General features: G+C 42.2%; 1 long non-coding RNA gene across 1 annotated transcript; it reads left to right on the forward strand.

Moving 5' to 3' along the window:
- Window positions 1-885: 885 nt before the first annotated feature.
- Window positions 886-11,174, forward strand: LOC122465366. Its single transcript, XR_006290157.1, has 3 exons — window positions 886-989; window positions 4,262-4,333; window positions 11,017-11,174. It is a non-coding gene; the product is annotated as an uncharacterized LOC122465366 (long non-coding RNA).
- Window positions 11,175-11,916: the final 742 nt, after the last annotated feature.

The following is an 11,916-nucleotide window of genomic DNA, read 5'->3' on the forward strand; positions in this document are numbered from 1 at the left end:
TCCTCTAACTCACTAAATCAGCCTGGGCACAGAAAAAGTATTAACTAATATCTAATGTACTGAAATGAGATTTTCTCTTGTGCTGGTCAGGCATCCCACGTTGTTGACCCACATTGGAAGCCAGGAGGCTGGGAAAACTAATTTTGATTAGACTCAAGTACCTGTGTGGTACAATCAGAAATAAATTATTCTAGTTGTTTGCACTTTGAAATCTCTTCTGTCTGGAATTTAATGAGAAAATAAATCAGGAAATATGACTAAGCACCCACAGTCTTGGAGGAGGATGAAGGATTTGAGAGTAACCAAAGTAGAATAGCTACAGCAGCATCCTTTGGGGACAAGTAGGGGGAGCTGGCAGAGGGGATAGAGAGGAATCTAATTTTCACTGGTAATAAGATTGACACCATTGTCACTGATAGTACTTCTTTTCAGGATGAGTTGGGAGAGCTCCCAAAACTTCCTGTCATAGTCAGACATGATTTGGAGGCAGGACACCAGTCTCTAGTGGTTCCTGCAGGTGGAAGTGGCACAACAGTGGAGGAGAACGAAAATAATTGGAGGGACTTCTGCAATAGGTTCAAACAGTTGACTGAGTGCTGGATGTCATGGCAGCAGGAACTTATCCGTGGTGTCACCTAAAGGAATTAACCTGCTGGAGTCACCTTTCTAATAATGAAGCAGACAGCAAATAAAAACAAGTAAGGTATACCTACATACCCTGTTGAAAACTTTGGCCTAACAAAAAAGACAGTGCAAAAACAAAGTATCCAAAACACTCCCTCACAAAAGGCAAGGGGACAATTTATTTGTCATAGGCAGAAAAAGAACAGATGCTGGAGAACTATTGAATATCATTGTTCACTTCAGATGTGATCTCCTGAGCTGTGGAGAAGGCAGGGGAAAAGAATCTCACTGTGAACCGCTGACCATTACTGAGTTATTCTGGCATATCACGAACTTTGATGTAGTTGAGACATTGACTTACAGAGGTTAGTGACACAAGATATTTTCTTTTAAATTAGTGTGTAAAGCTAATCATCTGTTAAATTCTTCTCCATTTTCTACATGACACCACAATGTTTGGCATTTTATTGTTTTATATTGTTTTCAGTATATATTAAATGTCCATTCAGTGCTCTGCTAGGAGACTAAAGGAAGCAAAGTATAAATATGTTTTTTATTTTTTTAATGATTAAATCCACACATCTATAATATACTTTCTTCATTCTTTTATCTCCACTCTACCTTTAACCTGACTGGCTGCATAACTTCAGAACCGTGATCAACTCCTCTATAACCTACTTGTTCAAAATTAAATGAGATTTGATCCAGTCCCCATTACTATTATGCATGAATTCCCCTTGCTCTTCTCTATTTACTTCCATACTTGGAATGTGCTAAGTTAGCAGTAATTAGAACTGTCTGAAAGACAAAATTTTTGTTTAATGGAATTCTGCCCAAAACTGTCTGCTTTGCTCGCACTTCCATACAACGCATCCCAGATGTCACTTTATAAACCTCCAGACATAAGGTATCTGGAGTTCAATAAATTATAATGGGTTATGATTGCTAAGGGGATGTTAGCTTTTCATTTTGTGGTGATCTAGAGACAATGCTTACAATTAGCTGTAATAGTTCATCTGGGAAATTCATGTACAGTTTGTGTGTTCATATTTGGATTAGGGTGGTCTGTTCCATCTCTGAGTGTTCTACAGAAACACTTCTATGTTGGCAGAAATGGTTTCTTGTGCTGTCTTTGGAGTGTGTGTTATAGTTCAACGAATGATTCCAGAGTAATTTCAATCATACAGATATTTTATCCCTTTGGAGCTACTCTTCAAAACTCTAACGTGAAGCTGTTTAGTTAAACAAAGGAAACAAGGTGCTTGGAATGTTTGATACTTGCTCCTTTTTATCTTATTAGGTTAGCTATGAGCATTCTCACCAAGGTATGGATTTTTGCATGTGTAAATCTAGTTTAAATAAATGGTAAGGTTAAAGCCAAAACTGTGCTTTGTGGATAAATTTAAGAGCCTTCTTTTATACTTAAGAAAATCTGAAAGGCCTTTATTAACCTTGCTGAACACATAGGCCTGTATCCACAAGAGGACTTAGGCATTGCAATGCTGAGCCTTGCAACATCTAACTTTTAGGCACCTTGAAAATCATGGTAATCCACAAACCCTGGGTTAGGTGTGTAGACTCTCTCTACAGCACCTGTGGAGACACAGGGCCTAAGAATGGGATCTACAAGTCGTCATGCTAGGCATGGAGCCACCTAAGCTAGCCAATGGGAGATGCTGAGGAGAGGGGGGTGACCTAAGCCCTGCCCCGGTTAGAATTAGGCACCAAAATCTGGGCTGTAGGGAGGCATCTATCTCTTTGTGATCCACAGCTGGGAGTTCCTCTCCTGAAGTCAAGTGCCTAAGCCATTCTGAAATAAATGGATAGCTTCGGTGCCTGCCTCACTCCACATAAAACAGGTGTGTCTGTGGGTAAAATGACTGTCTTATGACCTTAAGCCCACTGGTGAGGGTACTCAGCTGAGAGATCCTGGTTCAGTTGTCCCCTCTGCTTAAGGAGGAGAAGGGATTTGAACAAGGGTTGCAATATTTCAGGTGAGTGTTCTAACCAGTGGATATTGGGATATTTTGATGCATGTGGGGAGACAGCATCTCTTAATCTCTCTTGTCAAAGCCATTCCACTTTGTATTAAATATTAATTAAGAACACATGTTCAAATTCCTCTTCTTCAACAGGTGGGGGAACGGAACCAGTGTCCACCCAAATTCCAGGTGAATATCTTAATCACTGAGCTAAAGGTTGTAAGGGAGGCTGCCTCCTTCCCCTGGCTAATTTATGTGGAGTTAGGTGTGCTCTGAGCATGCCTACAAGATCTGATCCCACAGGTGAGATAGATAAGGCATGGGACAACCCCCCTTTTCACCTAGTTTGAGGATCATACTAGGGATTAGATGTGAGAGGTGTTCGTACACTAACCTGAGATAGCAGTGTGCATGCCAGAGGCAGAAACGTAGGTGTCTAGGGGACTTGTACAGTGAAAATGTAGGTAACCAAGTGAGCTTAGGTGCCTAAGAGGCAGAGATGAGAGGTGGTCTTGTGGATCACAGTAGTGCCTAAATGTGGGACTTAAATACCTGTGGGGATCTGGACCTTACTCACTTACTTAACTACTCCCAGTGAAATCAATAAGTAAGCACTCATCACCATGAATTATGCTTTGCACCCAGGCCCAAAACTGGCAAGGATAAAACTGCTCTAAACGTTACACTAAGAACAATTTGAAAACTGCTCTAAACGTTACACTAAGAACAATTACACTAAGGGCATGTCTACACTGGCGCTCTACAGTGCTGCAACTTTCTCGCTCAGGGGTGTGAAAAACTTTAGCATTGCTAGTGAAGACATGCCCTTTTAATGCCAAGAAACTTAAACCTAAAAGATGGCCATTGATGATATTATAGTGAATTCTTGAAACAAATCTGTTGGTTGGCTGTCAAGCATCAAGGCTTCTGATCCAGTGCTGTGTCAGAGCTAGTTTTCCATGTTTCACTGAATGTCTTGAAGCTTTAAGTTCAATCAAGCATTGACAAAGCACAAAAGCAGAAGCCTTGTCACTTGAGATTACCAATCAAATTGAATAAATAAATGTATAGTTCTAGAGATATTCTATCAGCAAAAGAACACCCAAATCTATAACTCTGTCACTACCTTAACTTCTTAACTTACCACTAATTGAATTTATTTTGTACTTGGGTAGCACATATAACAAAGAGTTTTTTTGTTTTTACTTTTTTTGTTTAGAAAATGACTGCAGTGTGCAGCAGTCAGATAAAGAGATGAATAAAGGTAGCAAAGTTACAGGTTAACTGGAAAACTATTTGCCCGACTTTTTCTCTAGGGTCCTATTTTGGTTTTCTGAACAAATTAGCTGTACAGCTCTTTAGCAAGTGTGGTAGGGTCACATTCTCAATCGAGGGTGGTCTCTTCTCTACTCAGGAGTGGCCCCATGTGAGAGGCCCTGGGTGGGTGTGGGAATACTCACAAGTCCCTGGCTTGGTGCTGCGCAGTTGGAGTTTGTCCTGGTTGACAAGCGGGTTGCCTCAATGAAATTCTGGGTATCAGAGAGGAAAACCCTGATTATGCGCCTCACAGCAGTTCAGAGTACTCGGCCTTTCAGGAGATGGTGGGATCAGTGCTCAGTAGAGTGCCACCAGCTGACCCTGTAATTCTACTGCAGGACTTCAACGCTCATGTGGGGAATGATGGAGATACCTGGAGGGGAGTGACCTCCCTGGTCTGGACCCGAGAGGTGAGTTGTTATTGGACTTCTGTGCTAGTCATGGATTGTCCATAATGAATATCATGTTCAAATATAAGGTTGCTCATAAATGTACTTGGTACCAGAGCATCTGGGGTTGAAGATCAATGATTGACTTCATAGTTGTCTCGTTGGACCTAAGGCCGTATGTTCTGGACACTCGGGTGAAGAGAGGGGCAGAGCTGGCAATCGATCACCACTTGGTGGTGAGTTGGATCTGACACGTGGGGCACTGGCTGGATAGATGTGGGAGGCCCAAACGATCAGTGCGAGTTGCTTGGGAATGTCCGGTGGAAGACCTTGTGTGGAAAGACTTGAATTCCCACTTCTAGAAGAATTTCTCCTGCATTACAGGTGAGGTCTTGGAGATTGAGTCCAAGTGGACTTTGTTCAGGGCCTCAATCATTGAGGCAGCCAGGAAAAGCTATGGCCGGAAGGTGGTTGGTGACTGTCAGAGTGGCAACCCTAGGACCTGCTGGTGGACTCCAGTGGTGAGGGAAGATGTCAAGTCAAAGAAGCCCTTCCAAGCAATGCTTGCGAACCGGATTCCTGATATGGATGAGAGGTACAGGCTGGCTAAGAGGGCTTCAGCTGTGGCAGTCATTGAAGCAAAAGCCCAGGCTTGGGAGGAATTTGGAGAGACCATGGAGAATGACTACCAGATGGCCTTAAAGATGTTCTGGCAAACCATTCATCACCTTAGGAAGGGTCGGCGGGACATTGCCCAGGCGGTACTCAGTAAAGGTGGTGAAATGCTGACCTTGACTGAGGAGATTGTTGAGAGGTGGAAGGAGCACTTTGGGGAACTCCTCAACCCGATAGACCTGCCCCCTTTCCAGGAGGCAGCACTGGAAACCTCTGGTGAGATCGGATCTATTTCTGATGCTGAGGTCAATATGGCAATGAAGTGCCTTCATAGTGGTAAGGCATTAGGGGTGAATGAGATTCGCCCGGAGATGTTGAAAGCACTGGACTGTTGGGGTGCCGTGGTTAACATGCCTCTTCAATGTTGTGTGGAAGGCAGATGAAGTACCTCTGGACTGGCAAACTGGGGTGGTGATACCAATCTTTTAAAACCAGAGGGTGTGTTCCAACTATAGCAGGATCACACTCCTTAGCCTCTCTGACAAAGCCTATGCCAGGGTGCTGGAGAGGAGGTTATGCCTGTTAGATGAACCTCAGATTTAGGAGGAACAATGTGGATTCTGTCCCGGCCATGGAACAATGGACCAGCTCTTTGCTCTCTTGCAGATACTCAAGGGGTTATGTGAGTTTGCTAATCCAGTCTTCCTTTATTTTGTAGACATGGAGAAGGCATATGACCTTGTTCTTCAAGATGTCTTGTGGGAAGTGCTGAGAGAGTGTGAGGTGCTGGTGCCGTTTTTGCATGTTATCCGGTCCCTCTATTCTTGGAGTGAGAGTTGCATTCATATTCTTGGCATTAAGTCAGGTTCATTCAAAGTGGGCATTGGATTCTGCCAAGGGTGTGTCTTGTCCCCACTCCTGTTCGTGATTTTCATGGACAGGATATCGAGGCACAGTTGAGCTGTGGAATGAATCTGGTATGGGGACTCAGAGATGACATCTCTGTTGTTTGCAGATATTGTCCTTCTTGCTTCTTATTGCGATCTCTGACATGCACTCAAACACTTTGCTGCTGAGTGTGAAACAGCTGGGATGAGAATCAGCACCTCCAAATCAGAGGTCAATGTCCTCTCCCAGAAGAAAGTGGACTAATCTCTCCAGGTGACGGGGGAGCAGCTCCCTTAGTGGATGAATTCAAGTGTCTAGGGGTGTCAAGGCTGATTCCCCACTCTGGCACTTCGAGTGCAGAATGTGGGGGCCCACAAGGACTCTAAAAATTAATACTTACCACTCCAGGCTTGCATTAAACTCCCAGGGTTACAGCTTTTTTTCTGACCTTGGATTGGTGGATGCTGTCACCACCCAAGTGCAAAACCCCTTTGAGAACCCAGGAAGGTGCACTTGGGAATTCCTTCCTGTGGCGTACCCTCAAGCTCTTTCACCCCCCCTCCAGGAAAGGAAAAAAAGGGAAATCAGCTGTTGCCACCAGCTACTTAAACAACATGTGCACAAACCTCTTAAGACACAAAACTCCAATTCTGTTTTTAAAAAAGGAAAATTTTATTCATTAAAAAAAAGAAGAAAATACAGCTGGGAATTTAGGCTTTTGCTAGATTAAAAAAAAACCTACAAGGATTAAGCATCAAAAATAGCTCTCTTAAAGGTTACAAGCAAAACAAAAGCACCTGGGGTTAGCACAGAGGAATTCGCAAACCATAAAGAAATAAAAGGAATAAATCCAATTGCGTCTTCCTAGACATTTCCTGATCTTCTTACATATCTTCGGTTTTAGATGAGTAGTTTCTAGGTATGATACTGATGATTTTTCATACCTGGCCCAAGGTTATCACAGCATAACTGCTCCCTGTCTACCTCTCCCTGAGAACAACAACAGACAGACAAAAGGGAAGTCTTGTTTCAATTTTAAAAAGTTCTAGCCTTCCCATTTGCTAAATGCCCACTCACTTCCTTTTACCTATGCATAGCAGTGAGACTGTTTAACCCTTTACAGGTAGAGCAATTAGAGAACAGCTACTAAGAGGGATTTTATAGCTACTGGCTGGTTGGGTGTCCATAAAAGGGAGTTCCCTCCTCCCCCCCCCCCCCACACCTTCATTTATCACAAGGGGCCTTGTTCACAAGTTATGGCAAGTGGGAGCATGAGCTCAACCAGTGGATTGCTAGCCAGGGGTCATGGGTGCCAAAGTCCAGATGAATTGAGAAAGGGTCGGGACCGGTACTTGTACCTGATGGTATGGGCCATGCCTAGGGATTCTAGATCCTATTTGACCCTTCCTCTCTCTACTGTTTAATAAAAGAGCTGATTAAGACTCAACTGAGAGTCTCGTTGCACATCATTAGAGCTGAAATCACTGTTAACCAGGTCTATGCATTAGGCCTGCTTTAGGACAGTGTCCCTGATGCAATAGGCTGCCCAGTCTGCACCAATACTGCACCCCACTAACAGCTGAAATCACTGAGAGCTGTGTTAAGTGGTGGGAACTCAGAACATGCTAGAGAGTGAAGAGTGGAGCAGCCAGTGGAACAGCGAGCGCCTGGACAGCAGAGCGAGCAAGGTGCCCTCCCTCCGCCAGGATGGGAGGTGAGCTCCTGCAGATGCACCTCGGAACTCTGGATTTTCACTGAGCAAAGACAACTGTGAGTGGGGTACGGTGGAGGGAGAATGGGGCGAGGGGGCACGCTAAAGGAACTTTTGGTTGCTGGACTTAAGAACCTAAGGAAAAAGGACACTGCCCAATGTACTCTGTAGCTGGAGGGTGGATGCTGAAGATTGTCTGGGGAGTAGGTAGAGGCTGGGTTAAGAACATTTAGGGAGGAGTGTGGGCAGCTGGGGTGTCTTGGCAGAAGATGGTGGTGGCTACTGGAGTGGTTGGGGAGGTGGAGGTGGCTCGTGGAAGTTAGGCAGTAGGTAAAGAAAGTTGTCTTTGAAGGATGTCTGGGTGGAAGATAGGATAGCTGAGGACTGTTGGGTGGACGTGTGTGTGAGGCAGGTGATAACTAACAGAAGCTAGAGTTGTGTGGTACCTAGAGGAAGATAGGTTCATGGCATGTCTAACAAGGTTGCTGAAAAGGAGAAGCTAGGAATTGCTAGATTTATTGGCAATTGTCTAGGGGAAGATGGGAGTGGCTGGGGGAGAGGATTTGTTGGAACTTGAGGAGCTTCAGGGAAAATGGGGATAGCTGGAGGGATAGCTGGGGGACTTTGTGAGTGGCTGAAGTAAGATGGGTAGAGTAGCTGAGGACTGAGGTGGGGCACTTACGTGATGGGACTGTTTGCGGGGGGGGGGGGGGGTGAGGGGATTAGCTGCTTGCTGAGGGAGGGAGGCTGTGTGCCCCCCCCCTTATTTTTTGTTCCCATCACCAACACTGCATGCCTGCTCCTCCTGATTGCTCTCTCTTTGCTTAGATCCAGCAAGAGCAACAGCAATACTGAGGTTGCTTGGCTGCCTGAACACCAGTCATGACAGTGGCTTCTGGTGGTTGCGAGTTGCAGTGACAGCTTATACCTGCATCCTGGATAACAGGAATGTGTGAGTGACACACAAGACGGATGATACTTGTCCGGTTTGGATTCCATTTAGAAAGCCAGGAAGTTAAAAACAGGCAAATAGAGGGATCCAGAAGCCCACAGGAAGCAATCGCAAGGATCCTCTGGTTGATGAATTTGTCAGAAGAACTCTTTTGAGATATTTGGGGAATAACACAAATCTTTTTTTTTCCATTCTTGTTTTTTAACTGAGAGGTACAATCACTGCTTTTGCAAAACCTAGGCCTTAGAATTGCTTTACATTGGAGTTTTTGTCTGTGTCCCATTTTTCTATATTTTACAGTTAACCAATGTACTTACCAATACCTCCTTAGGAGCACAGACAACCAATAACAATCAAATATAGACTGCTCAAGTAGCCTAAAAGTTAGAAGCAGAATGCTTTGAAATTTTCCCAAGCAAATAAAGGCAGTTCAGCAAGATAGAACTGAGATAAGAAGACACTAACTTAGCAGGAAGTCAGTAGTACACAGCTTGAAGAGAAACAAAATCTCAAACTTGTGAGACAATAAAACAAGGCTGATCAACTGGAAACTAAGACTCCCTATTTTTGAGTAGGAGGAAAATTTTAAAATACCCAGCAAGAGAGCGAAGCTGTACACAGAGCTTAAAGAAAAAAAATTCCTACAAGAAGAAACAAACTGCTTCACAGAAGTGAAATGCAAATCAGGCACAACATAGTGGAGGAATATATGAGAGTTCAAAATAACTTGGGGGACAAATTGCTTTGAAATAGAGAAATCTCTCAGGGAAACAGAGAGAACATTTGTTCCACTAAATTGATGTAGTAAGCTAAACTCCAGAAAAATCGCAGACACTTAAAAATAGATCCAGGGCAGAGCTGAAGTCAAGCTAAACTGGACGATGTGGGTTCTGAAACCTCTTTGGAAAATGAAATGGATTGTGCGGAATCCATTGTGTGTGTTTTGAAAGTTGTAAACACTGATATTGCTTTCTCTTTGCATATTGATCACTGCTGTACACCTCTGACAACCATCCAGGAAGGCACATTGATTTGGAAAGCCTGCAATATCTCATTGAAGAACTTTAACTTCAGGAATCATTAGGCAAGACTACATTAATCATAGATTCTGGCTTGTTAGGTTGACAGGGCTAGAATTTATCATACTTGATATCCTAAAACTTACAATTTAAGATTGTCTGATGATAGTAACATCTCTTTATAGCAATTACATGGAGATAGTCTATTGATTTAGACACTGGTGTATGTGGGGATGCTCTGTCTAGGTACTTATATAGGTACTATGATCAGTCTGTATGTGGTAGATCTTCACCTTAAGGGAAGTATTACATCAGAATCATATACACACTACTGTAGGAGAGGTTTGAGGTTCGTCTCATTTTCCATTGGCTTTAAGGACAGCACAATCAGGCCATGAAAAGATATATCACATGCCTTATTCCACACCTAGGTCCTTGGATAAACCATAGTACATGATAAGCAATGACAATGTTATAAAAGTTGGAGAGATTTAAAATGGTTTACTAAACGTAAAGTCTCATGATGATTCTAATTACTCCTGTCTTATGCAAACAGCAGCCCACGACTAATTAGGGCTGCTTGTAAGGCTAAATACTGTTGAAGTGTGACTGAGAATGTATGTGATTATCATATTATGTACACAATTTCTAAATGACACATTTTCAGAAGCATTTCTCCAAACCTCCAAACTCCATGCACCTGAGAGGAGATTTGGTGCTCAAATGTGAGGATACATTACTGTATCTTTTAAATCATTAGTATTGCATTTTTATTTTTACTTTGTATGTTTAAGCAGGTATATGACTGAGAAGAATTTTCAGGATAATTTTCAACTCCAAAAAAGTTCAAAAAACCAGTAAACGAAGAAAGGAAACTAATGTATTGTTTCAGTCATAAAAACGTTTGAACCAAACAATTTCCTTGTAATATGTTTTCCCATATGGCTCTTATATGACACTGGGTGACCCATAATCTTGTTGTTCTGATGAATTTTGCTTATCAACGTATTATAGAGATGCAGACCAATTTTTTCTCCCTGTTGTTTTGTTGGTAAGTAAAAAAAAATGGATACTAAGTTTGTGAGTACTGGTAGAGCAGATGGCTGCCTTGGTATTTCAAGTGACAGTAGGAGTATTGATGTTGCCCATAGAAACTGAGGAAAGAGAAATAAGAAACTCAAACCTTTTGTAACTGATTGAAATGTCAGGCTCATATTTTTTTCCTTTAAAGAGGAGGAAAAAAAAGAATGCAGCACCTACTTAAAGCAGCAGTAAATAATACCAGTTTATTTGTATGTCACATTCATTTTTACTTTGCTATGTCAATTAAATATGTAGTTACTTAGATGTTAGAAAAAAATGTATGTGGTTTGCTTGCAAAAATCAACTTTCCCTCCCCAAATTCATCAAATATTGTAAAATGTTCAATGGGAAATGTTTTCCAGCTATGTCAAAATTTAACATTTCATGATCACAAAATGAGTTCATACCTATATCATGATTATTCTTTTTTGTTTAGTTTAATCAGCAGAAACCTAAAGACTAAAATATATACTTCAGGGAGAAGGAGGAGGAAGAGTGCTTTTTGGGTTGTGCATGGATGTGGTTTTGAACAATGCAGCAAGTAAGTGGGAGTCATAGAAACAGTGTCATCCATAGCAAAAACAGAGCACTGTTGGTCTTAAGAGTTGGTAATACATTATGTTTATGATATACTGTATCATTTTCTTTTTCTTTTAAATCAGATAATTATTCCACTTATATCATGCAAAGATGATGCTCAAAATAGCAAGTAATACTTTTTAGAGTTAATATCTGGGAATACTGAATATAAAGCTTTTATAAGTATATATGTGTGTATGTGTATATGTGTAAAATATATATGTACACACATACACAATCTCTTAAATCCTTAGCTTCCCTAATTTTGGTGATCAAAAATTAATCTACTTATGTGAATCGAGAAATGTATAGTTAAGCCTGTTTCCCATCTACGGCACAGAATTCTTACATGTCATATTTTATCCATTTGTAGTCTTTTTGACTCAGAGCAGGTTGACAGTATCTGGATGAGAATGTGTTTCAAGAGATTCCCTGATATAAGACAAACAATGAGAATATATGACAAATATGTGAGATTTATACTGGAGTCTTCTGCTATATATAACTTTGACATGGTTTCAATATGCAAGTCATCCAATTTCTAAGGCAGTAGTGCCCAAACTTTTCCTGTCTTTCCGCCCTTGCCAGTAATGGAATCTGTCTGTGCTCCCACCCTTCATTACTGCACAGCTGGTTCAGCAAAGGAGCTTGGGCTGAAAGCAGAGCTGGGCTGGGGACGGAGTAGGGTGCAAAGTGGAACTGTGGCGGGGGCTAGAGCTGGGCTGAGGGCAGAACGGAGCTGGGTGGTGCTGCCTCC

This window comes from Chelonia mydas, chromosome 4 (genome assembly GCF_015237465.2).
Source record: "Chelonia mydas isolate rCheMyd1 chromosome 4, rCheMyd1.pri.v2, whole genome shotgun sequence".
Lineage (NCBI taxonomy): Eukaryota > Metazoa > Chordata > Testudines > Cheloniidae > Chelonia > Chelonia mydas.